This window comes from Panthera leo, chromosome D4 (genome assembly GCF_018350215.1).
Source record: "Panthera leo isolate Ple1 chromosome D4, P.leo_Ple1_pat1.1, whole genome shotgun sequence".
Classification (NCBI taxonomy): Eukaryota; Metazoa; Chordata; class Mammalia; order Carnivora; family Felidae; genus Panthera; species Panthera leo.
In genome coordinates, this window is record NC_056691.1 from 3,242,771 (window position 1) to 3,255,449 (window position 12,679).

General features: G+C 54.7%; 1 long non-coding RNA gene across 1 annotated transcript; it reads left to right on the forward strand.

Moving 5' to 3' along the window:
- The first annotated feature begins 10,052 nt into the window (after positions 1-10,052).
- Positions 10,053-12,330, forward strand: LOC122204477. Its single transcript, XR_006195684.1, has 3 exons — positions 10,053-10,126; positions 11,105-11,174; positions 12,116-12,330. It is a non-coding gene; the product is annotated as an uncharacterized LOC122204477 (long non-coding RNA).
- The last annotated feature ends 349 nt before the right edge of the window (positions 12,331-12,679 follow it).

Here is a 12,679-nt window from a genome sequence, read left to right on the forward strand (position 1 = left end):
CCGGGGCCAGCTCGTGCTGACCTCAGAGCCAATGGCGTGCCGGAGCCGGCTCGTGCTGCCGGGGGAGCCAATGGCGTGCCGGGGCCGGCTCGTGCTGCCTGCGGAGCCAATGGCGTGACGGAGCCGGCTCGTGCTGCCTGCGGAGCCAATGGCGTGCCGGGCCGGCTCGTGCTGCCCGCGGAGACAATGGTGTGCCGGGGCAGGCTGGTGCTGACCTCAGAGCCAATGGCGTGCCGGAGCCGGCTCGTGCTGCCGGGGGAGCCAATGGCGTGCCGGAGCCGGCTCGTGCTGCCCGCGGAGCCAATGGCGTGCCGGAGCCGGCTCGTGCTGCCGGGGGAGCCAATGGCGTGCCGGGGCTGGCTCGTGCTGCCCGCGGAGCCAATGGCGTGCCGGGGCCGGCTCGTGGTGGAATTATCAGGAAAGTCACGAGTCGGCTGTTAAACACGGCTGTCATGGAAAAAACAGATGATATAAACTTAGAATTAAATCATATGAAAACCAAGGTAATAAACACTCAAACTCATGTCTTCGCAATTGTTTTACTATTATCCATGCTCCTGGGGATGTTCGCCTCCGTTGGATTAGTGGGATAGAAAGAATATAACGATGGGCTATTTGCGTCTCTGCCCCCCTCGGCCCCAGTGACGTCATGAAGGCAGTCTGGGGTGGGCCACGGAGGGAGCATTTACACCACAGGAATCTGGGCGTCAGGGCTCCCGCCCAGGCAGTTATCGGAGCTTTACCGCCACAGCACTGATCCTCCGGTCACAGAACAACGTGACAACAGGTCTTCTTTAAAACTCCACGTTCTAGGCTCTTGGCAAGTATAGGCAAGTATCGCACCTTTTTTGGCCAATGCTGGGTATGGGGGGACCAGTGTGATTCACTGAGACGCTTCTTCCTCATCAACTGGAGGAGACCCGGTGCTCCCTCCCACTCCAGCCCGAGCTGCCTGTTCACCCTGAGCACGGGCCCTTCAGGTCTGCAAACCTTGGCGCTCCCACCCTGGAAATGAGGATATAGGTGCCTCTCTCACACCGTGATCCTCGAGTCCAAGTGAGAGAAGAAATGGGCAAAAGGTGGGATGCTCTCTAAAGTGATCGCCACCCATTTAAAATCCACCTTCTAACAAGGACACAGACGTGGATCGCAGACGTTGGTTAGGACCCAAGCCATCAAAAAGGAGGCAGTACTCAACGCCCAGAGTAAATCATGCTTGGACAGCTGGGGTCCGATCTAGAAAATCGGATGGGACACGCTTGAGTTAAAACAAGTCAGGTCCAGTCCAAATGGGGACAGATTCTGGAAGCCAAGGAGGTGCATGCACGTGGTGGATCCCCCCCGGCCCACACAGGCCCAGAGATGGCTGTACCTGTGGAAACATGCTGAGATAATTAGGAGCAAGGGAGCGTAAGACAGGATGGAATATTAAGGAGAAGAAGGGTGGAGGAAGGAAAAGATGAGAAGGAGAGAAAGAAAGGTTTGAAAAGGTGTCTTAGCTCAGGCCACCATAACTAACACCGCAGACTGAGCTGGTTAGACGACACGGTTATTCATCCTGGTCCTGGAGGTCAGCGTGCTGCAGGGTCGCTTCTGGTGAGGGCTCTCCCGCTGGCACACCTCATCTTATCTTGATTACCTCCCAAAGGCCCCTCCAGACACCATCCCACTTGGCGGTGGTGGGGGGGGGCGCTGCAACATGGGAATCTGTGGGGACGTAAACATTCGGTTCACAGCAGAAAGAAAGAGAAATAAAGGAGGAGAAAGGGAAAGATAAAGAAGAATAGCATAAACCCTTTGCAAAAGCACTTGGCTATTGTGGAAGATAAACATATGGTCACGGGAGCGTGAGAGACAGCAGGGGAGTGGTGTGGAATGTCGTTGCTAAGTTACACCTGCTCACATTTTGTGTGAAGGGGTCCACTACTAAGTGTCCATAGACTGTCTCGCCAGGCTGTGCTGTCCTGTCCAGGGGGGCAAAGACCTGGACTGAAGTCGAGGATGCATATTCTAATTCCTGTTATTTTGATATTTTATTTATTTATTTTGAGAGAAAGAGAGAGAGGGCACGCGCGTGCACACGTGAGTAGTGGGAAAAGGGCAGAGAGAGAGGGAGGGAGAGGGAGAATCCCAAGCAGGCCCCGTGCTCAGTGTGGAGCTGGACGCAGGGCTCAACCTCACAACCCTGAGATCGTGACCTGAGATGAAATCAAGAGTCACGTGGTCAACCGACAGAGCCACCCAGGTGTCCCTGCATATTGGAATTCTAATCTCTGATCCCCTGGGGGCCTATTTCTGTCGTTGGTTCTTTCTGCTTGTTCTTTTAATGTCATCTGGTCTCCTCCCATGTCAGGCTAGATTTGAGCGTTTCCTAGACATTGCCTTAAAAATTCCTTCTAGAAATAATATGAGGCCCACAGGTCCCCCTGAGGGGGACGTGACTAGCAATCCAGATCACCTAACCCCAACTTCAGAAACCGTGACTCTCTAAGCCCCCAGATGTCTCTGCACCGGCTACGGTCTCCTCGGGGTGTCTTTGCTTTTCCCGCCATTTCCTGGTAATTCAGTGTTACTCCCAGGGTTCCAATCCACATGCAGGAGATCACCATGGGCGCCCCCGGTCCTCGTACTCCCATGTCCCGCCCCCCCCCCTTCAGGACGTCAAAGGCACTGCTGACCCACTCAGTCACGTCTGGGGCAAAAGCGCCTGAATCCGGGCCTACGTCCCTGCAAATGTGGCTTCTCTTGACTCTGTCTCCTACTTGCTCCCTTCCTGGCCAGCTCTCTGATGCCTTCAGACCTTTAGAAATAATTGGCCCAGCTTTTCCCCTTGCCTTCGTTAGAAAGATTGGATTGAATGTCCTAGTCTAACATTGCAAGTCCTCAAATCAAATCTTACTGTATCGACCACTGGGGGTATTTTATGAGGTAAACACTCTTAGGTGAAGAGATAATAAGGTTTGGCTAGTAATTCTAAATTAGCAAGTATGTTTAATTAGTACATATAAAGGGACATTAGTAAATATATATAATCTGAGCTGATGACCCAGGTAAATTGATCTAATAATATACTCATCTATTCACCAAAAATCTTTAAGCACTCACTGTGAGCTGGGTCCTGCTCCCAGGGTTTAGAACTTGTCGGGGAGCAGGACAGTGAAGGACCCTGCCCGCTCAGGGGTGTGCCCTGCACGGTCTCCTGGACAGCACCCTCCACCCCTTCCCCAAGGCACAGACTTGCCTGGCCGTGCACTCTGACTCACACCAGGGCAAGGGCCAGAACGCAAGCGTTCTAGAGAGGGACGGAGAGACAGAGGAGGTGGGGAGGGGGGGAAAGAAGCATGCAGGGCAGGGGCCGTGGCGAGTCAGGTTGTGGCACCGGCTCCCGCTTTGGCGAGGAGGGTCCCCACCCCAACTCTTCTCCCCGCTAGTTAATAAGCTAACGTGCTCCAGGTACCATGAGCCTCGTCGACGCGGGGCCCAGCCCCAGTCCTGTCCCGCAGCCCCAGTGAGAGCTCTCGGTGAGGTCGGCAGGAACTGACCACACTCACATGCGAGGGGTTTGCTCATCAACACGCTGTCCTGAGGATTTGTAAGAAGGCAGCCATTGGCCTCGCCGTTACCTTGACTCGCCTCATCCTGAAGATGCTAATGCCTTAGAGGATGACAGTGGTTTCCTCTGGTCACCTGTGCAGGTGACAGCAAGGACATGTGATTGATCAGGAGTTGGGAGGAGGTTTTCCAGTCATCGGGGAACTCAGGGCCGGCTGACCACCCTACACGACCCCCCACACCCCACAGCCCAGCGCAGAGAGTGTCCTCCTGTGAGCCCAGTGGGCACACAGCCTCACCTGGTGCTCCAGCCCCTGCCCTCTCCTTCGGGGACTCACCCCTCCCTCCCCTGCTGCTGCTGCACCTGTGTGCTGAATTCTCTATTTGGAAACCGGAGAATCGACACAGTCAGAGGTAGAAGATGATACCAGCCTCCCGCAGAGAGGATGTCTCTCCCATGACTACTGGCCGAGGTTCAGTTCTGGCCCTTTCTTTGGCTCTGAAGACAGGGATCGCAGTGTCCTGCGGGGTCTGAGATGTACTGGGAGCTGGGGTCCAGGTCTAGAGGGGCACCACACTGCCTGGGAGGCTCCCTTCCAAGGCATGGGCTATGCTACACCCCACCCGGGATACGCTGCCCCCGGGGGGTCGCAGAGCCTGGTGGAAAAGCTGAGGCCAGCACTACGGGCAGCCTCCTTCGGGCTGAGCTCCATCGAGGTATTTACCAACACGTTTGCTTTGTGCTGCCCGGGCCCCACTTTGCAGTTTTCTCAGCTTTTCTAGCTGTCCTCAAGGGGACAAGCTAACGTACCAAGGCCTCTGACATCAGAGGAGAAGCTATTTTCTTCATGGAAAAAGATTACAGACAATACAAAGCGTAAGTGGTAAAATTGAAAAATGACCAAACTCACAGCTGCTATTGTGAAAATCTGCTTCCACAGGTAATGACCGCTAGCTAAGTGTACTGTGGGGCCGGGGTGGCTGGAGGAGAGCAGGTGCACAGGGGAGCGGCAGAGGGGGAGCGATGAGCAGGGGGGAGACCGTCTCTGTGCACCCGCCGTGTTGGGGGGCTTGGGATACAGAGGGTGTGGAGGGACATCAGGGGGCCTGGGATCCCAAGGGTGTGGAGGGACATCAGGCGTCTGCTTCCCCGGGCTTTGGGTCTGAGAAAGAGGAGGCAGTGCCCAGAGGAGCGAGGAAGCAGCAGACAGCACGTGCCTCACGGCCCAGATGGTCGGGCACCGTCTCTCAGGGGTCCTGGCTCCCGGGGGCTTGCGGCCGCTGCAGGGACCATCACTGCCGCTGGGGGCCCGCAGCTCAGGCTCACAGCCCCCCGGGCGTCTCCGCGCTCACTGCTGGCCGAATTCAAGAAGAGAAGCCCCTCTTGTTCCAAAGGACCCCACCCCCATAATGACAGTACCAATGACTGTGGAACGAGGCTCAGAGGGGAAACCAGGCGTCCGTGTGGGCACTCTCCGCACGTGGGAGTCAGTTGCCTCGGAGACGCGACCCGCTGCAGGTTCTAGGTCCCAGGGGCAAAATGCGGATTTCGAACGACTTTAGGGCCTAAAAGCACAAGCGTGTGCGACTGGAAGGGCGGGGACCGCACGTTTGTCCCCGGCACGGTGGCGCTGTGATAAAGAGGACGTGGCCAGCGGACCGGCCGCGGGGAGCCTGAGCCGGCACACGCTCCTTCCCGTCCTGGCCACAAACGGCTTGCGCTCACAGCCCAAGGACCTGGCCCTTTCTTTGGCTCTGAAGAGAGGAAGCGAGAGGGACATCGGTTGATCGCTCACCGCCCCGCAGAGGCTTGTCTGCCGCCCGCAAAGTAGGGCCTCTTCTACGGCTTTGTCCCAGTTTGGGACCCGACTGCCGACAGCCACTCATCACGGCCAGTGAGCACAGGGGGCAGAGACATCCTCTGGACGAGACCGAGCCCCGCGTTGTGGCCTCAGCTCCCCGACGTAGAGGGCGGGCAGCTATGAATCTCTGCAGTCTCCTTCCTATGTGGCCTCTCGTATGCACGGTCCTACCTCTTGGTTTATTCATTTACCAGTAGAGGCACACTGGTGGCACTGGAGGCACACGTGGGTGTTTTTCATGTTTGTGATGATTGCAAACAAATGCCTTTAACAGTGGGTAGTATGAGTGTAGAAAAACGGATATTTATTATGGTCTGAAGAAAGTAAATTATGCTTGTACCACACATAGAAATTAGAATAAAGGATAAAGAGGCAATATTTCTTCAGGGTCCCCACTACTCAGTTGTAACGACCAGGCTGTTTTGCTGTATTTCTTCCCAAACTGTGTCACATGTGTGTATGTGTGAATTTATGTACATCAAGTTGTGAAAATTGGGAGAGTAACGCAAATGTAATTTTGAGTCTTGTCTTTTGAAATGAACACGAGTGTCTTAGTGTGGGTTTTCCCGGGAAGCATAACATGCAACATCTATTACAAAGAATCGGCTCACACAGTTATGGAGGCTGGGAGCCCCCTGACCTGCGGCCGGCCCGCCACAGACCCGGGAGCTGGTGGTGTGGGTCGGAACCCGAGCGGGAGGCCCTAGAGCGCGAGCACAGCGGGTGCACATTCTGGTCCTGGGGCAGAGAGACCGGGGCCCCCTCAGCAGCCAGGAGGAGAGGGGTCACTCCCCTTTCTGCCGTATTCAGGCCTCAGCGCACTGGATGAGGCCCACCCTCACCGGGGGGGGGCGGATTCAGATGCGAACCTTGCCCAGAAGCCCCTCACAGATGCACCCGGAATGCTGTTTGGCACGCAGCTGGTCGCCTGTGGTCCAGTCAAACTGATGGTGACATCAGCCCCTACAAGAGTCTCCCAACAATCAGACTTCCGTGGGACTGTCTTCAGCAGTCCCGTTGCCATCGGTGCCTCTGCTCTCGATCGCCCAGAGGATTGTTTGGGCCTGCGACCCTCACGGTTTCAAAAGCTTCGTTCAGGAATGTTCCAACACGTCTTCAGTTCAATGAACAGGCTTGGTCATCCAGGGGTGTTTGTGGTGCTCTGCCTGCTTGGAGCGGGGCGGGCCCGATGTGGACTCAGGCCCCCTCCACCCGCCAGGCCTGCGAGGGTTACACCTCCCCCCCGCCGCCCAGTCGTGCTTCCCACTGGGCCTGGGCACCTGCACAATGGGGGGCAGGAGCAAGTGAGTCCCCTAACTTCTCTGCTGGGCTTGCTGGCCGCTCCTGTCCTGGGGCTGCCTGGCCTCCCCCGCCCCCGCCAGCTGAAATTCCCGGGGAGACCTGCCCTCCAGCTCCTCAGTCCCCAGTGCTGACCCCACAGTAGCTCTTGTACTTCCCATGTTGCAGGGCCCTAGGGAGAATTAATGACCTGTTTGCACAGGGCGTTGAAGGCCAGATGCCACGTGAGGTGGGTGCTATGGGTACAGGAGTCCTGAAGGTCGTACTTATCATTTTAGCAAATTCCCTTTTCCACTTGGCTACATTCTATTTCGTTGCCTGGGACGGAGGCCGGGCTAAGCACTAACCACGTGGTTCTTGGTCCACAGTATTTAAATTCCAGGCTAACTGACTGAGTTTTCATGGCCTCCTCCAGGAAGGCTTCTTTCTGAGCTGGTTGCTTGTGTAGGCAACGCTCACTCATTTAACTGTTCAGAAATAATTAAAATGTTGGTTAGAAATCTGGACACAACGACCAGAAAACCTGCCACTCGTGTCCGGTCAAATCACATCTTCTATTGCGGACCGTCTTAACGTTATTCAGGGGCCTGCTCGCCTCTCTTTTAATGTACGTAATTAGGTTTTTATTTCTCCGCCAGGTGAATAATTGCGTTGTTAGCGGGATATGCGGCTGTGGTCTGGCTTGTTTTCTGAGATGGCTCAGCCCGGATTTAATGTGTGTTGGTGGCAGCGGGTCAGGAGCAGGCGCTGAGGACCGCAGGGTGGCAGCCAGGGCTTTAGGGCGGTGGCCCCCCCTCCTGCAGATGCACTGTCTCTGAGCTGGATTTCCAGTGCACCAAGTCCTGTGTCACCCCCCTTCCCCCGTGCTCAGGCGCTCCCTCCCACGTCCCTGGACCCACGACAGCGCTGAGCCCTGAGTCTTGTGGTCCTTCCCGCCGGTCCCCCTGCCCCCCTAGTGAGCTCCTCCCCCGCAGAGCTCCTGCAGAATTTCAACTGCTGTTTTGCCTTCCCCCCCTGACCACACAGGCTGTGCAACCCTCCCAAGCTTGCAACAGACACCCCACTGTCACGTCTAGGTTGCAATGTATGCACAGGTGGGTGAAATCGCCAGCATTATGGGTGGGGGACACATTCGTGTTCTTCTCCGCCACGTGTCCTCAGTAAGGATGAGTCATCCACACCCGCGGCCATGGTCCGCTCTCTCCCTTGCTGTCTAAACCACTCCCCTCGAGGGCCGCACCCTGTTTCTTTACACCTCTCTTGGCTGGCGACCTTGCCTTTGACTCCCAGTGGCAAATCGGTGCCATGAAGATAGGCTTCCTGCTCCCCCGTGGTGCACCCAGCCTACCTCTGCGCATTGCCGTCCACCCCGCCGGGGGCCGGCCGCCATCCCACACCCCGGGCATCTCGTCAAATGCAGATTCCGAGCTCGGGGGTGGAGGGTGGGCGTCCGGACTCCGAGGTCCAACGAGTTCCCGGGTGAGCGGGACTCTGCAGCGGGTTCCGAGGCCTCACCTGGGAAGCACGAGTGCTGTGAGCACCTGTGGACTTCCTCAGCACCCGTTAACACCCCCCTCTTCCACCAGGGGTCATGGGGAGGGTGAAACCGTCCTCATCTCGAGGAGACCTCGCTTCTCGGCAGATTCGTGCTGGTGGCCACGCTGACTGTTCACAGGTGGACGTGGGCCCTGTCCCCTGGCACAGAGCCCGAGGGGGGGCGGTCGGGGAGTTCTGTGACACAGACCCGTGTCCTCTGGATGCCGCTGGTAGGATTGTGCCTTCTGGGGACACGGCTGCCACTTCTGCTCCAAGGACGCAGCATCTGGAGGAAGAAGGGGCCACGTGGTGTGAGTGAGCCACGCTGTGGCAGGGAGTGGGGCAGAGTCCAAGGAGGCGTGGCTCTCGGTGCGACACTGGCCCCAAGCCTCCCTGCCCCAACGCGTTCTCACTCACGGAGCCCACTTGCTCTGGGTTTTCTGTTCCTCGTGGCCGAAACCATCTCAGATGGAGACACTGGTTACCGGTGGGGGAGGAACAGATCCTCAAGTAATTCTGAGACGAGCCAGGGACCCGGGAGAATCAGACCTCTACCTCATGCTGTGTGACGTTGCTAAACAAATTGTAATTGAAGAATAATCGAGATGAACATCGTTCTTTGTCATATCCATCGACTTTCTCGTGATTTTCCAACTCTTCCGCTGTGTGAGAATGAGCCCCAGGTCGTCTTCTCTTTGCTGTTGAGGTTCTGCTGCGGGGTCTCTGTTCCCTGCCCCCCCCCCCCCTCCCTGGGATGAAGGGAAGGGCTTGTGTACTGCAATGCGGGAACCCACCTGCAGAGGCCCAGGCAAGGCCACCCTGGCGTCATAAGAAACAGAGCTGACATTCCTCTCTGCTTCCCTCGCCCGTCCCGCGAGGCAGGCGATGCGCCTGCAGAAACGGAAACTCAGAGGCGCTAAAAGCTCTCGGCGGAGACATGGGAGAGCTGGAGAACCCCTTCTGGAAGCTCCTGCAAACCCACCCCTTTTACAGTGAACGTCTGCAGACCCTCGGGCAAGAGAAACACCCTGTCCCCATGCATGACCCTAATGGGGTGGGGGTGAGCACAGGACCCCACACAACCGGTCAGATTCTTCCTCAGAAATTCGCATCTTGGGCTAAGGCCACAGCGGAGAGGGGTTACAGCTGAGCCATGCTCTAGAAAGTTCCAAAGAGCTGGTATCTGTGGCCCTTCTATTGACAACCCCACGCTTCTGAGGCTGCCTAGCTTTTCCGGGACTGCAATCTGCCCGACGGTCTTCCGGAAGCTCTTGTGTGTTTTACGTTCACCAGATTCCGTTTCTGTTGCTTGCACGCGAAGGGTCGCATGGATGTTCCCTTCCTAGTGAAGAGCCTCCCCCCCCGCCCCCCAAGGAAGCCATCTCAGAGACAGTGGCTCTCAGCACGGGTTTTGCAAGACAAGTCGGGGTTAGCCCTGGGCGGGGCGATGGGCTGAGCATCCCAGCTGGGCAAGAAAAGCGTGCACAGAAGCATGTGTGTCTTCAGGGAGCCTCAAGTATCCTGGTCTGGTTGTTGTGCCCTTAGAATGTCAGAGTCACGACCGTGTGTCCAAGAGTAACTTCCGAGACGGACGGATACGGGAATGCAGGTCAAGGGCACCACCTTCAGGGGACTGAGGGGACTGAGCTCATTCGGAAGGGCCTCCAGGCCCTAGTGGAGGGAGAGGGGTCCTGCACACCGGGCTCCTCCCAGGCTGCGGGCTGGTGGCCACAACTCAGAGCAGCAGGTGGGGGGGGGGGGCCCTTCCCGACCCCCTGTCTTCCAGCGCCCCCCAGGCTGCTGGCTCACTCCTGGAGACCTGACCGGCCAACCTCACCTCGCCCGGACCCGCTGATGTCCAGCACGGCTGCTGGCAGGTGAGCGCCTACGTCGGGGGACCCCACTTATCAGAGCACAAGCTTTATGTAGTTGGCTTGATTTGCCCCGTTTTTGTTACCTCCAATCCGCAATCCTCAAGGTGGCCTACTTTTATGACTCAGAAGCGTGAAAGGACTTTTGGTTCGGGTGTTTCTACCTTTGTAACAGTAACAACCCGTGTAGTTTTGTGTAACGGACAACCTGATCGTTCTCCTCTTGGGAACGGTATTTCATTTCGCTTTGTTCCGAATGGAGTATCATGGTCCCTCGGGGCTCTGACCCGTCCTGCCTCGTTTCCCTGCACATATTTTGTTTTCTGGGTACAGGCCCACCCACTCGCCCCCACCAGCCGGCCCTTCCTCCGGTAAAGTCAAAAAAGAGAGGCTTTGTGTCCTGGTGCTCGACCACTGTGGGTTCACATTTCTGTGGGCTTGAACCTACACGCCCAGGACGGCTTTCCTGCTTTCAAGACCTTAACACCCTCCTGCCACACATATTATTTAACCCCCACCCTCTGGGGTTCACTATATATGGGGTAGAAAACATAAAGTTTATCAAGAAAAGATAAAGTGAGTTACCGGATTTATAGTTTTTATGGCATTTTTCAGAGGTAAATAAACAGCATTGTGGCTGACGCTGTATGAACTCATCATCATGTTTCCGACCGCTGCTGGGACTCGTATTTTCCCTGCAGTCCTGTGCTCCACCATCCACACGGAGCCAGACATGGCACAGGTGTAAACACTGGTCTCTGAGCCCAAATTTTATGAGCACTGATGACAGAGCTCGATACGTGGTTTCAGATATCTTATCGTGCCGCAAAACCATTCATCACTGTGAAAATCTCGGAGTTTACATTTGAGGAAATTGTTAAGGGAATTTGTATTTCAAAAGGTGGCGGCTTCGTTGGATGGGACCGAACGTTTTCTGCTTTGATTTATGTATTTTCCCCAGAATTATTTTCTTATTTCCGTCAGGTATAAATTTTGCAACAAACTGCTTCCATGAATTTGGATTGTGGTGATAGACCCACGTGCCTATTATCTGGTAAATTCTATTTAATGTCTAGTATCTGAAAGTGCCAAATTATTATTATTATTTTAATGTTTATTTATTTTTGAGAGACAGAGTGCAAGCAGGGGAGGGGCAGAGAAGAGGAAGACAGAACCGGAAGCAAGATCCAGGCTCTGAGCTGTCAGCACAGAGCCGGACGCGGGGCTCGAACCCCCAAACCGTGAGATCGTGACCTGAGCCGAAGTCAGACGCTTAACCGACTGAGCCACCCAGGCGCCCCTGTCTTGACAATTCTATACATTATGCAATGCTCACCCTCATAAATTAGCATGTACGACGTTTCTCCACAGTGGAACTTTTAACTTGCAACGGCGTTTTTAAAGTATTTTGATTTATTATAAAACTTTACAAAAATTTTAAAAAAGGTGGGGAGCACCTGGGTGGCTCAGGGGATTGAGTGCCCATCTCCTGTTTTTTTTTCTGCTCAGGTCACGATCTCTGGTTTGTGAGATCGAGCCCCACATCGTGTTCTGCACTGACAGCATGAAGCCTGCTTAGGATTCTCTCTCTCCCTCTCTCTCTGACCCTCTTCTGCTCATGCTCTCTCTCTCTCTCTCTCTCAAATAAAATTTTAAAGTAATTTGATTTATTAATGTAATTTGACGAGCTTTCCCCACATGCTTTATTGTGTATAATCTATTCATAATGTTGTTACATATTGTCTCGCTGATGGTTACAAATGGTCTTCATTTGCACCAGGGACTTTCTCCCTGCCCATCTGATAAAATAAATGTTTACCACTTTGAGTAACATTTGCATCCGGCAACCGGCAACAGCATCATTAACAACAAAAAACAAGCTTATGTTTCTTGAAACTAACAAGTTGTACCTTTTCATTTCAGGAAAAACAAATTATTTCACCCAGAGTACAGAAAAAGATAGGCTTACTTCGACCTCTCTTTTTCTCCCCAAAGGCAGGAAAGAAAAGGACGGATGGGGGTGAAAACCCAGAAGGGAGAAACCAGCAGGAAAATGGCAGTTATGCATCTTGAGTGGTGGACGTAAAACTGGAGGGGACGAGGGGCAGGCAGTCCCAGGGGGCTGAGTTCTTGCTGGGCCAGGACAGCCAGCCTGGTGGGTTCACAGGGCAGAATGCGGAGGGCCTGGGACCTGCAGAGACATCCCTGGTGGTGGAGGAAGCAGGTGCCGCAGGGAAGGGTGGTGTCAAACCCTCAAGCCCCTCCCCCCGCCCCAGCTGCTCCCAGACCATCCTCCCTGGCCCTGGAAATGACTTGCTAATTTCAAGAAAAATGAGGGGCTTACTTTTATGGTTAATGATGTAAATGTCGCACGCAAATGTTACCTGAAAGTCATCAACAGTAGAAAGCATTGACATTTTATTAGAATGGTGAATAAACTCCTGGTAAATTGGCCGTGCAAATAAAATTTGCAATCATCAATAAGGAAACATAAAATAACATTATGGATCAGTTACATATGATAAAACATTTGACATATGCTCCTGGGAACAAAAATTA